The sequence below is a fragment of the Nerophis lumbriciformis genome, linkage group LG07, assembly GCF_033978685.3.
Source record: "Nerophis lumbriciformis linkage group LG07, RoL_Nlum_v2.1, whole genome shotgun sequence".
Taxonomy (NCBI): domain Eukaryota; kingdom Metazoa; phylum Chordata; class Actinopteri; order Syngnathiformes; family Syngnathidae; genus Nerophis; species Nerophis lumbriciformis.
The window spans coordinates 36,727,223-36,743,411 of NC_084554.2; positions in this window are offsets into that span (position 1 = coordinate 36,727,223).

The window sequence follows — 16,189 nt, forward strand, 5'->3', positions numbered from 1 at the left end:
TTCCCCTTATTGCTGTCGATTAATCAAATCAGCCGCGTAGTGCAGAGAAGAACAACCTTATCAGCTAGCGCCTCGGCCTCTGCGGTATGAAGCGTCCTGATGAATAAGACAAGCACGTATGCTATGTATGCTAATTCAAGTTGAGCACAACAAAGGCGACTATAATGGACGTTTAATACAATCGATACAATAAAGCCATGCAAATTACGCCTCACTTTTTCATGCTGCTAATTATTCCGACCATCTTTTCCTTCTGTTGCTAGTGGAGACGTTCCAAACGAGGTTAGCATGTCGAAACGGCATTGTCCTGACGCGACACTGCCAACGGTTCGAACGCAGCCCAAGTGATCATTTGAGCAATTACAGTCGGTAAGGTGGTATTTTGGCCTCGCTCCTGTGAGCAGATAAGGCCGTATCATATCTTTCTCTTTGGGACTTGTCAGGTCGGTAGTGCATTCTTTACTCACACTTAAAGGCCTACTGAAATGCGATTTTCTTATTTAAACGAGAATAGCAGGTCCATTCTATGTGTCATACTTGATCATTTTGCGATATTGCCATATTTTTGCTGAAAGGATTTAGTAGAGAACATCGACGATAAAGTTCGCAACTTTTGGTCGCTGATAAAAAAAAGCCTTGCCTGTACCGGAAGTAGCAGACGAGTAGTGTGACGTCACAGGTTGTGGAGCTCCTGACATCCGCACATTGTTTACAATCATGGCCACCAGCAGCGAGAGCGATTCGGACCGAGAAAGCGACAATTTCCCCATTAATTTGAGTGAGGATGAAAGATTTGTGGATGAGGAAAGTGAGAGTGAAGGACTAGAGGGCAGTGGGAGCGATTCAGATAGGGAAGATGCTGTGAGAGGCGGGTGGGACCTGATATTCAGCTGGGAATGACTAAAACAGTAAATAAACATACTCTATTAGCCACAACACAACCAGGCTTATATTTAATATGCCACAAATTAATCCCGCATAACAAACACCTCCCCCTTCCCGTCCATATAACCCGCCAATACAACTCAAACACCTGCACAACACACTCAATCCCACAGCCCAAAGTACCGTTCACCTCCCCAAAGTTCATACACCACATATATTTCCCCAAAGTCCCCAAAGTTACGTACGTGACATGCACATAGCGGCACGCACGTACGGGCAAGCGATCAAATGTTTGGAAACCGCAGCTGCATGCGTACTCACGGTACCGCGTCTGCGTATCCAACTCAAAGTCCTCCTGGTAAGAGTCTCTGTTGTCCCAGTTCTCCACAGGCCAATGGTAAAGCTTGACTGTCATCTTCTGGGAATGTAAACAATGAAACACCGGCTGTGTTATCTGGCACAACAGTCAAGGGGTGCATTCTACGGCGGGGGTGCGTTATCTAGCACAACACCTGCCGCAATACACTGCTTCCCACCTGCAGCTTTCTTCTTTGCTGTCTCCATTGTTCATTGAACAAATTGCAAAAGATTCACCAACACAGATGTACAGAATACTGTGGAATTTTGCGATGAAAACAGACGACTTAATAGCTGGCCACCATGCTGTCCCAAAATGTCCGCTACAATCCGTGACGTCACGCGCAGGCAGGCCCGGCCCTAACCAATCTGGCGCCCTAGGCAAGATTTTAGGTGGCGCCCCCCCCACATCGGCAGTGAAGTGTATATACTCACAAGAAACCGAATAGATTTGTCTTTGACCTTTTTTTTTTTACTTACAACTATACCTAATATATAAAGGGGTGGAAAAGTGACTATTACCTGCAGGGCAAACATTAGCTAACCAGAAGGCAATAACAATGTAAACAAAAAACACCTGCTTAAAATATCTAATACAAATGTCCCAGAGGAATGTAGGTGGGAGTACTGTAATTACCTAACGTTACATTATTATTTTCCATAACAATTTAGCCCCCTCCACAATATTAACCCGACGTTAAAACAGAACTAGCTATTTATTTAGCAATTGCTGACTCATGTAACATTAGCTTAATGCTAAAAAGCCAGGTTACTATCACATTCTGTAACAGACAAATAATTTCATGTAGGCTAACGTTACCTACTTGCTACCTCTGTCTTTTCTCGTTTCTCCTCCTCTTCTTTTCTATTTTTTCTTCCCTGGGCACCTGACAATTTTGGCCGTTTTGACATCTTGTGTTGATTTTTTGATGTGGTGACGTCCAAAAAGAGTCATGATACGGGAAGGGAGGGGGCGCACCGTGCGGGAGGGGGGGGGGATGTTGTAACAAATAATATTTCTATTAAATAGGCTTTACTTTGCATTTTAATTAACGTGGGATTATTTTTTGTATTTAGAAATAATAGTACCACCTTTTTTTCTCTCTTTTTTTTTCTTCTCTCCAACATTTGTGGCACTTGCGTGGCGCCCCCTGATGGACGGTGCCCTTAGCATTTGCCTATACGGCCTATGCCACGGGCCGGCCCTGCGCGCAGGCGTCATCATACCGAGACGTTTTCAGCAGGGTATTTCGCGCAAAATTTAAAATTGAACTTTAGTAAGCTAACCCGGCCGTATTGGCATGTGTTGCAATGTTAAGATTTCATCATTGATATATAAACTATCAGACTGCGTGGTCGGTAGTAGTGGGTTTCAGTAGGCCTTTTAAAAAAAGGATGACGCAAAAATACAACTTTAGCTATTGTACTTGTTGCTCGCATGCTAATTAATATACTAAACTATTTATGTATATACACAGTCGTGGTCACAAGTTTACATACACTTGTGAAGGACATATTGTCATGGCCACACCTTTTTTCCTCCAAACATATTGCTGGGTATTGTGGCCAAACAGCTCAATTTTGTTTCATCTGACATCACATGGACAAAGATAAGACCTTCAGGAGGAAAGTTATGTGGTCAGATGAAATAATAATGTAGCTGTTTGGCCACAATACCCAGCAATATGTCTGGAGGAGAAAAGGTGAGGCCTTTAATCCCAGGAACACCATTCCTACCGTCAAGCATGGTGGTGGTAGTATTATGCTCTGGGCCTGTTTTGCTGCCAATGGAACTGGTGCTTTACGGAGAGTAAATGGGACAATGACAAAGGAGGATTACCTCCAAATTCTTCAGGACAACCTAAAATCATCAGCCCGGAGGTTGGGTCTTGGGCGCAGTTGGGTTTTCCAATAGGACAATGACCCCACACACACGTCAAAAGTGGTAAAGGAATGGCTAAATCAGGCCAGAATGAAGGTTTTAGAATGGCCTTCCCAAAGTCCTGACTGAAACGTGGGGACAATGCTGAAGAAACAAGTCCATGTCAGAAAACCAACAAATTTAGCTGAACTGCACCAAGATGCTTGTGGATGGCTACCAAAAGCACCTATTGGTGCATGTTTTTGGAGGTGGGAGGAAGCCGGAGTACCCGGAGGGAATCACGCAGTCACAGGGAGAACATGCAAACTCCACACAGAAAAATCCCGAGCCCGGGATTGAACTCAGGACTTCTCAGGATCTTCGTATTGTGAGGCACATGCACTAAACCCCTGGTCCACCGTGTTGCCCACTACACATATGCTTATTTTCAATGTTGAGTCCTATTTGGGTAGATAGAAAAAAGAATGTATGGTTTTGTAGCCAAGCAGTGTAAAAATTTCCTGCAAGAGAGAGAGAGAGAGAGAGAAATGGTCAGGACGCGACCTCTCTAACCTCCACAGTAGCTGCAGTGGCGATGATACGGAGACGCTCAGAGCTGTTCCCACCTCGCCTCGTATCGTTTTGTCGTCGAGCGTCCACATCCTGACTGAGGTCTGGGGAACAATCGGGGACACATGATAGCACATGAACCCGCCGAGCGCTGCAGGAGAATCGAGGCTGTCAATCAGCAGGCGGCAAGCCTGAAGCCAATCAATGCAAGCGGGCCATCATGTAATTATTATTATATATTTACATATCTTTTATTACTCACCAATTTGCGGCCGTGCAGGCTCTGTTTAAAAGGCATCAAAGTGAACACCACTTTGATGACTTAATGATCAGCCTCTTAGCGGCAACCAGCGTCAAATACAAAACGGAGCATGTTTTTGCTGCCAGTGATTATTCCGGCAGTAATCGTCGCTTTTATTGCAGCCTTCATGACTTATTGACATGTGAAAAAAAAGAAGGCGCCTGTCACGGAGGTTCTGCACGGCGAAGCTCATTCATGCAAAAGAACAATAACTCACAGGACCATAAGAGAAAATTCTCTGGTGCATGGTTAAAGTTTTAGCCTTCTCATCTGCAAGGGCTGCAGATGAGAAGTGAAAAAACGTTTTCTATCTTGAAAAATAAGAGTATCATCAAGTAGGGATGTCCGATAATGGATTTTTGCCGATATTCCGATATTGTCCAACTCTTTAATTACCAATATCAACCGATATATACAGTCGTGGAATTAACATATTATTATGCCTAATTTGGACAACCATGTATGGTGAAGATAAGGTACTTTTAAAAAAAATGTATAAAATAAAATAAGATAAATAAATTAAAAATATTTTCTTGAATAAAAAAGAAAGTAAAACAATATAAAAACAGTCACATAGAAACTAGTAATTAATGAAAATGAGTAAAATTAACTGTTAAGGGTTAGTACTATTAGTGGACCAGCAGCACGCACAATCATGTGTGCTTACGGACTGTATCCCTTGCAGACTGTATTGATATAGAATTCGACGGCGCACTTACCCGTGGAAAAAAAATATCCAAGGAGGGGAACCTTAAATGATGGTTTAGTGTGGCTGAAACGGGGCTTAGGCTAAATAATTATTTGTTTAATGAGTTATCTTAATGTAGACAGGGTCTTAGAGCGCCAACTCTTGCTTTGTCACGTTTTCATGTGCATGTGCATCAGTTTTCAGTTAGAATTGATTCAAATTCAATCAGCGCCATTTGTTTCCCCAGGAAATACAGTATGTACGTAAAATACTATACTATAAAATCCCTGTTGTGTCCTGCACATTGATCTGATTCTCATATTTAATAGAAATAGTACTAGTTGCCTGTCCCTGTTTCCTAAAGATAGACTTTACCATCAAATATAAACGAGGACTGCAGTTATTGATTATGTAATGTCTATAGAGGTTCTCATCCATAGATTATGAGCAATTGAGTGATCTATTGATTATTTTCTTCAACTAATTGAGTCATCAAGCAAAACACACATTATAACCGCAATGCACATTTAAGGGACAATATTTGAAATAAACAATGATTGTCTGATGATCGTTAATCTTTTTTCTTATCATTGCACATGGATAAATAAATATTAAATAGATAATAAATAAAGTTGTAATGATAATTAAATGTTTTAATCATTTTCTTGTTTATTGCTCTTGGGGACTATGATGTAATACCACATTGTATCTGCAGGGGTAACAGTGAGCCAATGTGATGTAATGTAGGGAAAAAGTCCCAATTTTCTACCTTAATTCAAAAAACCCCAAACCAGTGAAGTTGGCATGTTGTGTAATCCATAAATAAAAACAGAATACAATGATTTTCAAATCCTTTTCAACTTATATTCAATTAAATAGACTGTAAAGACAAGATATTTAATGTTCGAACTGAGTAATTTTTTTTTTTTTTTTTGCAAATAATCATTAACTTATAATTTAATGGCAGTAACACATTGCAAAAAAGTTGTCACAGGGGCATTTTTACCAGTGTGTTACATGGCCTTTGCTTTTAACAACACTCAGTAAACGTTTGGGAACTGAGGAGACCAATTTTTTAAGCTTTTCAGGTGGAATTCTTTCCCATTCTTGCTTGATGTACAGCTTAAGTTGTTCAACAGTCCAGGGTCTCCATTGTGCTATTTTAGGCTTCATATTGCGCCACACATTTTCAATGGGAGACAGGTCTGGACTACAGACAGGCCAGTCTAGTACACACACTCTTTTACTATGAAGCCACGCTGTTATAACACGTGGCTTGGCATTGTCTTGCTGAAATAAGCAGGGGCGTCCATGATAACATTGCTTGGATGGCAACATATGTTGCTCCAAAACCTGTATGTACCTTTCAGCATTAATGGTGCCTTCACAGATGTGTAAGTTACCCATGCTTTGGGCACTAATACACCCCCATACCATCACAGATGCTGGCTTTTAAACTTTGCGCCTATGACAATCCGGATGGTTCTTTTCCTCTTTGGTCCGGAGGACACGACGGCCACAGTTTCCAAAATCATATTGAAATTTGGACTCGTCAGACCACAGAACACTTTTCCACTTTGCATCAGTCCATCTTAAATGTTTCTGGGTGTTGTTGATAAATGGCTTTCACTTTGCATCACAGAGTTTTCACTTGCACTTACAGCTGTAGCGACAAACTGTAGTTACTAACAGTGGTTTTCTGAAGTGTTCCTGAGCCCATGTGGTGATACCCTTTACACACTGATGTCGGTTTTTGATGCTGTACAGCCTGAGAGATCGAAGGTCACGGGCATTCAATGTTGGTTTTCAGCCTTGCTGCTTACGTGCAGTGATTTCTCCAGATTCTTTGAACCTTTTGCGGATATTACGGACCGTAGATGGTGAAATCTCTAAATTGCTTGCAATAGCTTGTTCAGAAATGTTCTTAAACGCATTTGTTCACAAAGTGGTGACCTTCGCCCCATCCTTGTTTGTGAATGACTGAGCATTTCATGGAAGCGGCTTTTATTCCCAATCATGGCACCCACCTGTTCCCAATTAGCCTGTTCACCTGTGGGATGTTGCAAATAAGTGTTTGATGAGCATTCCTCAACTTTCTCAGTCTTTTTTGACACTTGTGCCAGCTTTTTTTGAAACATGTTGCAGGCATCAAATTCCAAATGGGCTAATATTTGCAAAAAATAAACGTTACGTATCTTGTCTTTGCAGTCTATTCAATTGAATATTGGTTGAAAAGGATTTGCAAGTCATTGTATTCTGTTTTTATTTACACAACGTGCCAATTTCACTGCTTTTGGGGCTTGTACTAAAGAAATTGTCAAACAAGAAATATATACTTCTTTATTATATGATTGATCCAAGCAGCTTTAGGTACAGGTTGCCAACAATGCAGTGCAATTAAGCCAAATGCAGAAAAAGAATGGCATCTTAGCACGACTGCAGCTCAGTTGATCTGAGGCACATTTTGGGGACAAGATGAAGTCACATCCCAGCATCAAAAAGAAATTTCCCTTTGAGGCGGAAAGTTTCCATATTTTTGCAAGAAACTTCGGAATTAATTAAAGAAAAAAAATCACAGGAGGAGGAGATGTCAGGGGATTCGCTCGGCGGCTTCGGGAAGACAGCCCACTTTGTGGCCACGACTCGTCTCTGGCTCGTCATTCCATTTTTCATCAGAGTTTTTAATCGCCGCCTTCTCTCATCTTGCTCGAGAATCCTATCGGTGATTTTGGGCCCCGTCGGTGTTGCCTGAGTAATTTAAAACTGGGATGGATTTCCCTCCAAGCAGGAAATACTTACTGTGCCTAATTAATTCCTGATATTCCTAATCTTTTAACCTGCCTGTGAAAGCACATCGTCACAACTCCGTGCTTTTTATTCAGGCGATAGGCAAGACAGCTGCAAGGAGACTTTCTTGGGTTGGAAGTTGACAATTCCTTCAGGAATAAATGCTGACTTGGTTGTAAGAAGATTTGAACCATATCCTCCTGAGAATCAGCGTCCTCTGCAGTGGACATTTATTTTTGGTCCTGAGTTGCAAAACACAAATGTCCACTACAGTGGACGTTGGCTCTCAGGAGTGTATATTGTACCATACATCATTTACATTATGATCTTGTAAATAAGATTAGATTTTCGGATTTTGCGGCAAAAGTTGCAATGTTTTAAAGCTTATTTCTCAGGATTGCATATGACAGTTTGGACTATTTTTGGTTATTTTCCTGTGTTTAGATCAACTTCCTGTCCCGGCGCTCTTGTATTGTCAGTATTTCCTGTTTAGTCTCTGTGTTGTGAGGCACCTTTACTTTCTGTTCCTTTTTGTAAATTAGTTCTAGTTCCATCTTGTCCTCTTTTTCAGGGTCTGTTTAGCGTGCTCGTGTTCTGTTTAACTTGGTTCCTGCATAGATTTCCCAATGCTTCCGGTGCACTTCCCAGCTGCACTATAACCTTTAGTTTGTCAATAAATATACTTTTAAGTGAATGCCGTGTACTGTCCTGGGCATCTTAGGGGATACATTGCAAGCAACGCTGACCCGAGCCGTAACTTTAAAAAAAAAATAATGTTACATCTGCTTGTGATTTTGTGGAATAATAATCAGTATATTTTGTAACCCCCCCCAAAAAAATACCGTATTTGCTTGAATTAACCCCGGGGCGCTAATTATTTTAAAACCTTTTGTCACTACGGCGCTTACCAAAGGCATGCGGTAAATTTAGGCCTGCGCTTATACATTTGAGTGTGATGTAAGGATACCATCATGAAAAGCACATTTAATTAAAAAAAACGTTATTATGGTCTTACCTTTACTTATAAATGAAGTCCATGCGCCGCTCCGTCTGAACAAAAGTATCGATAACTTGTTTATAGAAGTCTTCCTTATCTTTTTTCAGTTTTAAAAGTCTCTCTGTCTCGATGGAGATCTTCCTTTAATTATTACCTCCTGCTTCGATTGAAAGTCCAGTTTAGAAAACTGTTTTATTTTAGATATGTAATCCTCCATGTTAAAAGTCCAGGCGAGAGGAAAAAATAAACGATCGCTGCTAACTGTTGCTGCTTGTTGTCACTTCTTCTGCAGCCGAGTAGTCGCAAGAAGGATCACTAGCGCCCTCTACCACCATGAGGCGGGAGTCATTTAATGATTTATATTTGACACACAAAGATACGATATATATTAATAAAACATAGCTGCTTACTGTTATTTTTAGCATTTTCAATAGCTTGGACCTTAAATCCTACTGAATAGCTCTTAATCTTCTTCCCTCTATGCGATTTTAAATTATTGAAATTAGCCTCCTCCATTTTGGAAAATGATGCCTTGAAAGGTGAAGTGTCACTCGTGACGTGACGAGTTTGACCCGGCGGTAAAACGAAGCATGCGCTAATTATTTTGCTAAACAAGTTTGACCCGGCAGTAATTCTAAGCATGCGCTAATTCTAAGCATGCGCTAATTATTTTGCGAAACGAGTTTGACCCGGCGGTAATACGAGGCATGCGGATAATATATACCCGGCGGCAATTCAAGGAAATACGGTACTTTATTAACGTCTTTAATTAAACGTTTTTGAACATTGACAATTATTTATCAGTTCCCGCTTATGATCATGCGGGCTTTTTTTGATACGCCAAAATTTGCGGAAGTTCTTCCCAAAATTTGCAATGAAAAGTGTATTTTTTTTTTGTAGGTGTTTGTTGCAAAAATATGCTGGAAAAAGTGAAAATTGTAATATATTGTTGGGATATGGATGTGAATTTGTCTTTAAGACCAAATGTTTTTTTACACTGAATTTATGTCCTTGAATTCTTATGCAAAAATTTGTGAGCAAAATGTTTGTGTTTGAAAATTCACTTTGTCGAAATACGTTGTTTTAAAATTCAGATCATAAAAATTCAGATAAAAATAATATTTTTAGCTTCAAACCTTATGACATATTTCCAGTAAACTAAATTACACATAAATTACACGGCGTGGCGCAGTGGAAGAGTGGCCGTGCGCAACCCGAGGGTCCCTGGTTCAATCCCCACCTAGTACCAACCTCGTCATGTCCGTTGTGTCCTGAGCAAGACACTTCACCCTTGCTCCTGATGGGTGCTGGTTAGCGCCTTGCATGGCAGCTCCCTCCATCAGTGTGTGAATGTGTGTGTGAATGGGTAAATGTGGAAGTAGTGTCAAAGCGCTTTGAGTACCTTGAAGGTAGAAAAGCGCTATAAAAGTACAACCCATTTATCATTTATCATTATATGTTCTTGATATTCAGTGTTTTATTGTTCATAGTTAATATTGTAAATCCCACATATTGTATTTTAATTTACATTCTGGGTGTCTTACTCAGTAAGAAATTTAAAAATTCCATTCTGTTTTTTAACATAGTCTGCCATAATGTTTTTAATATTGTATCAATCATTGTAAGTTTTGTATTATTGTGTGATCAGCCTTTATCCATTTTTACAGCATCTTAGGAACTTGCCTTTTTACTAATGCACAGCAAACCTCCACATGTTGAAAGTGTTCCTAAAAAGAATCATACAGCAGCTTGCATGGTCTGCTTCCTGTGTTGTGCTGCATAAACTGCCTCTTTGCCCTCGCAAGACCCGTGTCACGTGACTGCGTACTTGACACCTCATTGGCCGGTTATGAGACACCAGCAATTGCTTCAATCTTTTTTTTATTAGAAGTGCAGCTGGAGTTTAGAATTGTTTTGCATTGATTTTTTAAAAACTGAATTGAACTGAACACTTAATTTGAACAAACAGCATTTCTAAACAGATACATTTTGCTCACAAAGCGTAATTTGATTTGGTTCATAACATTCTAATTAAAAAAGTTCCTATCCATAAATTCAGTGTCCCAAAAAAAAAAAAAGGCATAAATGAACCAATTAAAAAGACTTGTTTTATGGAAGTCTTTTGAGTAGTTTTTTGCATAATCCTGCTAACTAACTTTTTTATATTTTGCTCCAACTGCAGATGAACTTCTGCTTGTTATGTATTTTAATTGAGCCCAAATAATCTCATTAATTCATGCAAAGATCTCGGTGGTGTTAGGGGAATAGGAGCGACTGCTGCCTGCTCTGCTGCCAAAGTCTGCAGTCACCTTGTTTTTGTTAGTCCTCTGGAGACACGCCTCATGACTCACACAAACCAACTGTGAGAGGCATGCATCCGATTATATCCGCTTGCATCTAAACTGTCCCATGCACACGCTTCTATAACGCGCAAGTTTGGTATTTCCTTTTATTTTAGTGAAGTCCTTTACAAAAGGTAGCCTTAAAGGAAAGTAGGCTACTCCAAACCCCGTTTCCATATGAGTTGGGAAATTGTGTTTGATGTAAATATAAACGGAATACAATGATTTGCAAGTCATTTTCAACCCATATTCAGTTGAATATGCTACAAAGACAACATATTTGATGTTCAATCTGATAAACATTTTTTTGTGTGCAAATAATCATTAACTTTAGAATTTGATGCCAGCAACACGTGACAAAGAAGTTGGGAAAGGTGGTAATAAAAACTGATAAAGTTGAGGAATGCTCATCAAACACTTATTTGGAACATCCCACAGGTGAACAGGCAAATTGGGAACAGGTGGGTGCCATGATTGGGTAGAAAAGTAGATTCCATGAAATGCTCAGTCATTCACAAACAAGGATGGGGCGAGGGTCACCACTTTGTCAACAAATGCATGAGCAAATTGTTGAACAGTTTAAGAAAAACCTTTCTCAACCAGCTATTGCATTACATTTTGGGATTTCCCCATTTACGGTCCGTAAGGGTTCAGAGAACCTGGAGAAATCACTGCACGTAAGCAGCTAAGCCCGTGACCTTCGATCCCTCAGGCTGTACTGCATCAACAAGCGACATCAGTGTGTAAAGAATATCACCACATGGGCTCAGGAAGACTTCAGAAACCCACTGTCAGTAACTACAGTTGGTCGCTACATCTGTAAGTGCAAGTTAAAACTCTCCTATGTAAGGCGAAAACCGTTTATCAACAACACCCAGAAACGCCGTCGGCTTTGCTGGGCCTTAGCTCATCTAAGATGGACTGATACAAAGTGTAAAAGTGTTCTGTGGTCTGACGAGTCCACATTTCAAATTGTTTTTGGAAACTGTGGACGTCGTGTCCTCCGGACCAAAGAGGAAAAGAACCATCCGGATTGTTATAGGCGCAAAGTTGAAAAGCCAGCATCTGTGATGGTATGGGGGTGTATTAGTGCCCAAGACATGGGTAACTTACACATCTGTGAAGGCGCCATTAATGCTGAAAGGTACATACAGGTTTTGGAGCAACATATGTTGCCATCCAAGCAACGTTAGCATGGACGCCCCTGCTTATTTCAGCAAGACAATGCCAAGCAACGTGTTACATCAACGTGGCTTCATAGTAAAAGAGTGCGGGTACTAGACTGGCCTGCCTGTAGTCCAGACCTGTCTCCCATTGAAAATGTGTGGCGCATTATGAAGCCTAAAATACCACAACGGAGACCCCCGGACTGTTGAACAACTTAAGCTGTACATCAAGCAAGAATGGGAAAGAATTCCACCTGAGAAGCTTAAAAAATGTGTCTACTCAGTTCCCAAACGTTTACTGAGTGTTGTTAAAAGAAAAGGTGATGTAACACAGTGGTGAACATGCCCTTTCCCAACTACTTTGGCACGTGTTGCAGCCATGAAATGCTAAGTTAATTATTATTTGCAAAAAAAAAATAAAGAGTTATGAGTTTGAACATCAAATATCTTGTCTTTGTAGTGCATTCAATTGAATATGGGTTGAAAAGGAATTGCAAATCATTGTATTCCGTTTATATTTACATCTAACACAATTTCCCAACTCATATGGAAACGGGGTTTGTAGAAATTAGCAGCTACACAACAGCTGAGCACACAATAGCATGCAAGCTAAACATATGTGATACAATGTTGCAGTGTAAAACAGCACACTCATCAACATAAACAAGCATCAAGTAATTAAAGTTGCAAATTATCTACACATACAGTCTCCAAAGCAAAAGAGTAACAGAAAGTATCCAGTAACAAACGTGTCCGCGTTATTCAACTTTCTGTGTAATGATCCTAACTAAATGAATTATAGGTGTCGCAAAAAAACAAAACAAAAATACCACTACACTTTAATTTAAAGAAAGTATAAGTCCATTCTATACATTTGTATAAATACATGAATAAATAGGATAGAGTTTTTCATACCTATCACTGTCATTTTTTTAAAATTCACGGGATCAAACCTTTTCTAACATTCCACGCTACAAAATGATAAAATCATGCATGATTCGTGCTGATATCTAATGGGATCATTTTAAACATTTATTTACTGGTTTATTTGAGAGGGACAGTGTACATTAATCAACATTCCTGTCAACGTATCAGAATTAGGCTAAAAAGCTAACGGAATGAACCAAAAGACTATTTTTCATTTGTTGTCCCTGATCCAAATATACCCCACATATCCTAATATGCATCGAAATATCGAAATATACTCAAGGTTCCGATATCGTTATTGTATCGGAAATGAAAAAGTGATATGGGGCGGTATTGCTCGGTTGGTAGAATGGCCGTGCCAGCAACTTCAGGGTTCCAGGTTCGATTCCCGCTTTCACCATCCTAGTCACTGCCGTTGTGTCCTTGACAAGACACTTCACCCACCTGCTCCCAGTGCCACCCACACTGGTTTAAATGTAACTTAGATATTAAGTTTAACTATGTAAAAGCGCTAGAGAAAAAGCGCTATATAAATATAATTCACAATTCACATATGAAGACGCACCAACGTTCATAGCGTGTTTCTGAGCTTGCTAACATTATTTTAACGTGTAGCATGCCTCAGCTTAGAACAGTAAAGTCGGAGCCAACAATTTTGGGAATGACTTACATTTTGTGCTTCACTGCCTTATTTTTCGTTATTGTGATTCCGCAAAAATTTTGTATTTTTTTCTGTTCATAACTAAAATGCTGAAGCAGGAGTGCTAATGAAAGAGAATAGAAGTCTTTCCCTAAACCTTTGACCACGACACGACAGTACGAAACTACACAATCTCCTCTTTGCTCCATTTTCTCACTGCCCTCAGTCTCTTTCTGGATAACATCCATCCATTCATGTTCAATACCCATTGTCCTTATCCATCCATCATTTTTTTTTTATTGATTGCCCTCATCCATCCATCCATTTTCTATGCCAATTGTCATCATCCATCCATTTTCTATATACCAATTGTCCTCATCCATGCATGTTCTGTACCAATTGACCTCATCCATCCATCCATGTTCTGTACCAATTGTCGTCATCCATCCATCAATTTTCTGTACCAATTGTCCTCATACATCCATCCATTTCCTACACCAGTTGTCCTCATACATTCATCAATTTTCTATGCCAATTGTCCTCATCCATCCATCCATCCATTTTCCACACCATTTGTCTTCTACACCAATTGGCCTCATCCATTCATATTTACACCAGTTTTCCTTATCCATCTGCCCATCCATTTTCTATATGAGTGTCCTCATCTTTCCATCCATTTTCTATACCAGTTTTCCTCATTCATCCGGCCATCCCTTTTCTATACCAATTGTCCTCATCCCTCCATTTTCTATACCAATTGGCCTCATCCATTTTCTATATTAATTATTCTCATTCATTCATCCATTTTCCATACCGATTGGCCTCATCCATCCATTCCCTATACCAATTGTCCTCATACATACATGTTCTATACCAGTTGTCCTCATCCATCCCTTTTCTGTACCAGTTGTCCTCATCCCTCCGTCTTTCTTCTCTACTGATCGTCCATTCGTCCATTTTCTATCCCGATCGTCTTTATCCATCCATTTTTTTCATACCAATTGTCCTCATACATCCATCAATTTTATATACCGATTTTCATCATACATCCATCCATTTTACATACCAATCTTCATCATACATCCATCCATTTTATATACCAATCTTCATCATACATTCATCCATGTTATATACCAACTGTCCTCATCCATCCATTTTCTGTGCCAATTGTCCTCATTCACCCATTTTCAATACCATCTGTCTTCATACACCCATCCATTGTCTCTACCAATTGGCCCCATCCATCCATTTTCTGTACCAATTGTCCTCATCCATCCATTTTCTATAGCAATTGTCTTCATACATCCATCCATTTTCTATACCAATTCGCCTCATCCATCCATGTTCTAATCTACACCAATTGGCCCTATTCATCTATTTTCTATACCAATTTGCCTCATCCATCCATTGTCTGTACCAATTGTCCTCATCCATTAATTTTTTATACCAGTTGTCCTCATCCATCCATCCATCAGTTTTCTATACCGATTGTCCTCATCCATCTGTCAATTTTCTAAAGTTATCATCCTCATCCATCCATCCATTCATTTTCTATACTGATTGTCCTCATCCATCTGTCTTTTTTCTCTACTGATCGTTCATTTGTCTATTTTCTATATCGATCGTGTTTATCCATCCATTTTATATATCAATTGTCCTCATCCCTCCATTTTCTATACCAGTTGTCCTCATCCATCCATAATTTTTCCTATACCAGTTGTCCTAATCCATCCGTCTTTCTTCTCTACTGATTGTCCATTCTCTATACCAATCGTCTTTATACATCCATTTTTTATACCAATTGTCCTCATACATCCATCCATTTTATATACCAATCTTCATCATACATCCATCCATTTTATATACCAACTGTCCTCATGCATCCATTTTCCGTGGCAATTGTCGTCATCCACCCATTTTCAATACCAATTGTCTTCATCCATCCATCCATTTTCTATACCAATTTGCCTCATCCATCCATTGTCTGTACCAATTGTCCTCATCCATTCATTTTTATACCAGTTGTCCTCATCTAACTAACCATCCATTTTCTATACTAATTGTCCTCATCCATCTGTCCATCTTTTATAGTGATCATCCTCATCCATCCATCCATCAATTTTCTATACCGATTGTCCTCATCCATCCGTCCATTTTCTAAAATGATCATCCCCATCCATCCATCCATTCATTTTCCATACTGATTGTCCTCATCCATCTGTCTTTTTTTTCTACTGATCTTCCATTCGTCAATTTTCTATACCGATCGTCTTTATTCATCCATTTTATATATCAATTGTCCTCATCCCTCCATTTTCTTTATCAGTTGTCCTCATCCATCCATAATTTTTCCTATACCAGTTGTCCTAATCCATTTGTCCATTTTCTCTACCAATTGTCCTCAGTCACCTTACCATTTTCTATAGTGATCATTAGAGATGTCCGATAAATGCGTTAAAATGTAATATCGGAAATTATCGGTATCGGGTTTTTTTATTATCGGTATCGTTTTTTTGGTTTTTTTTTTTAATTAAATCAACATAAAAAACACAAGATACACCTACAATTAGTGCACCAACCCAAAAAACCTCCCTCCCCCATTTACACTCGTTCACACTCATTCACACAAAAGGGTTGTTTCTTTCTGTTATTAATATTCTGGTTCCTA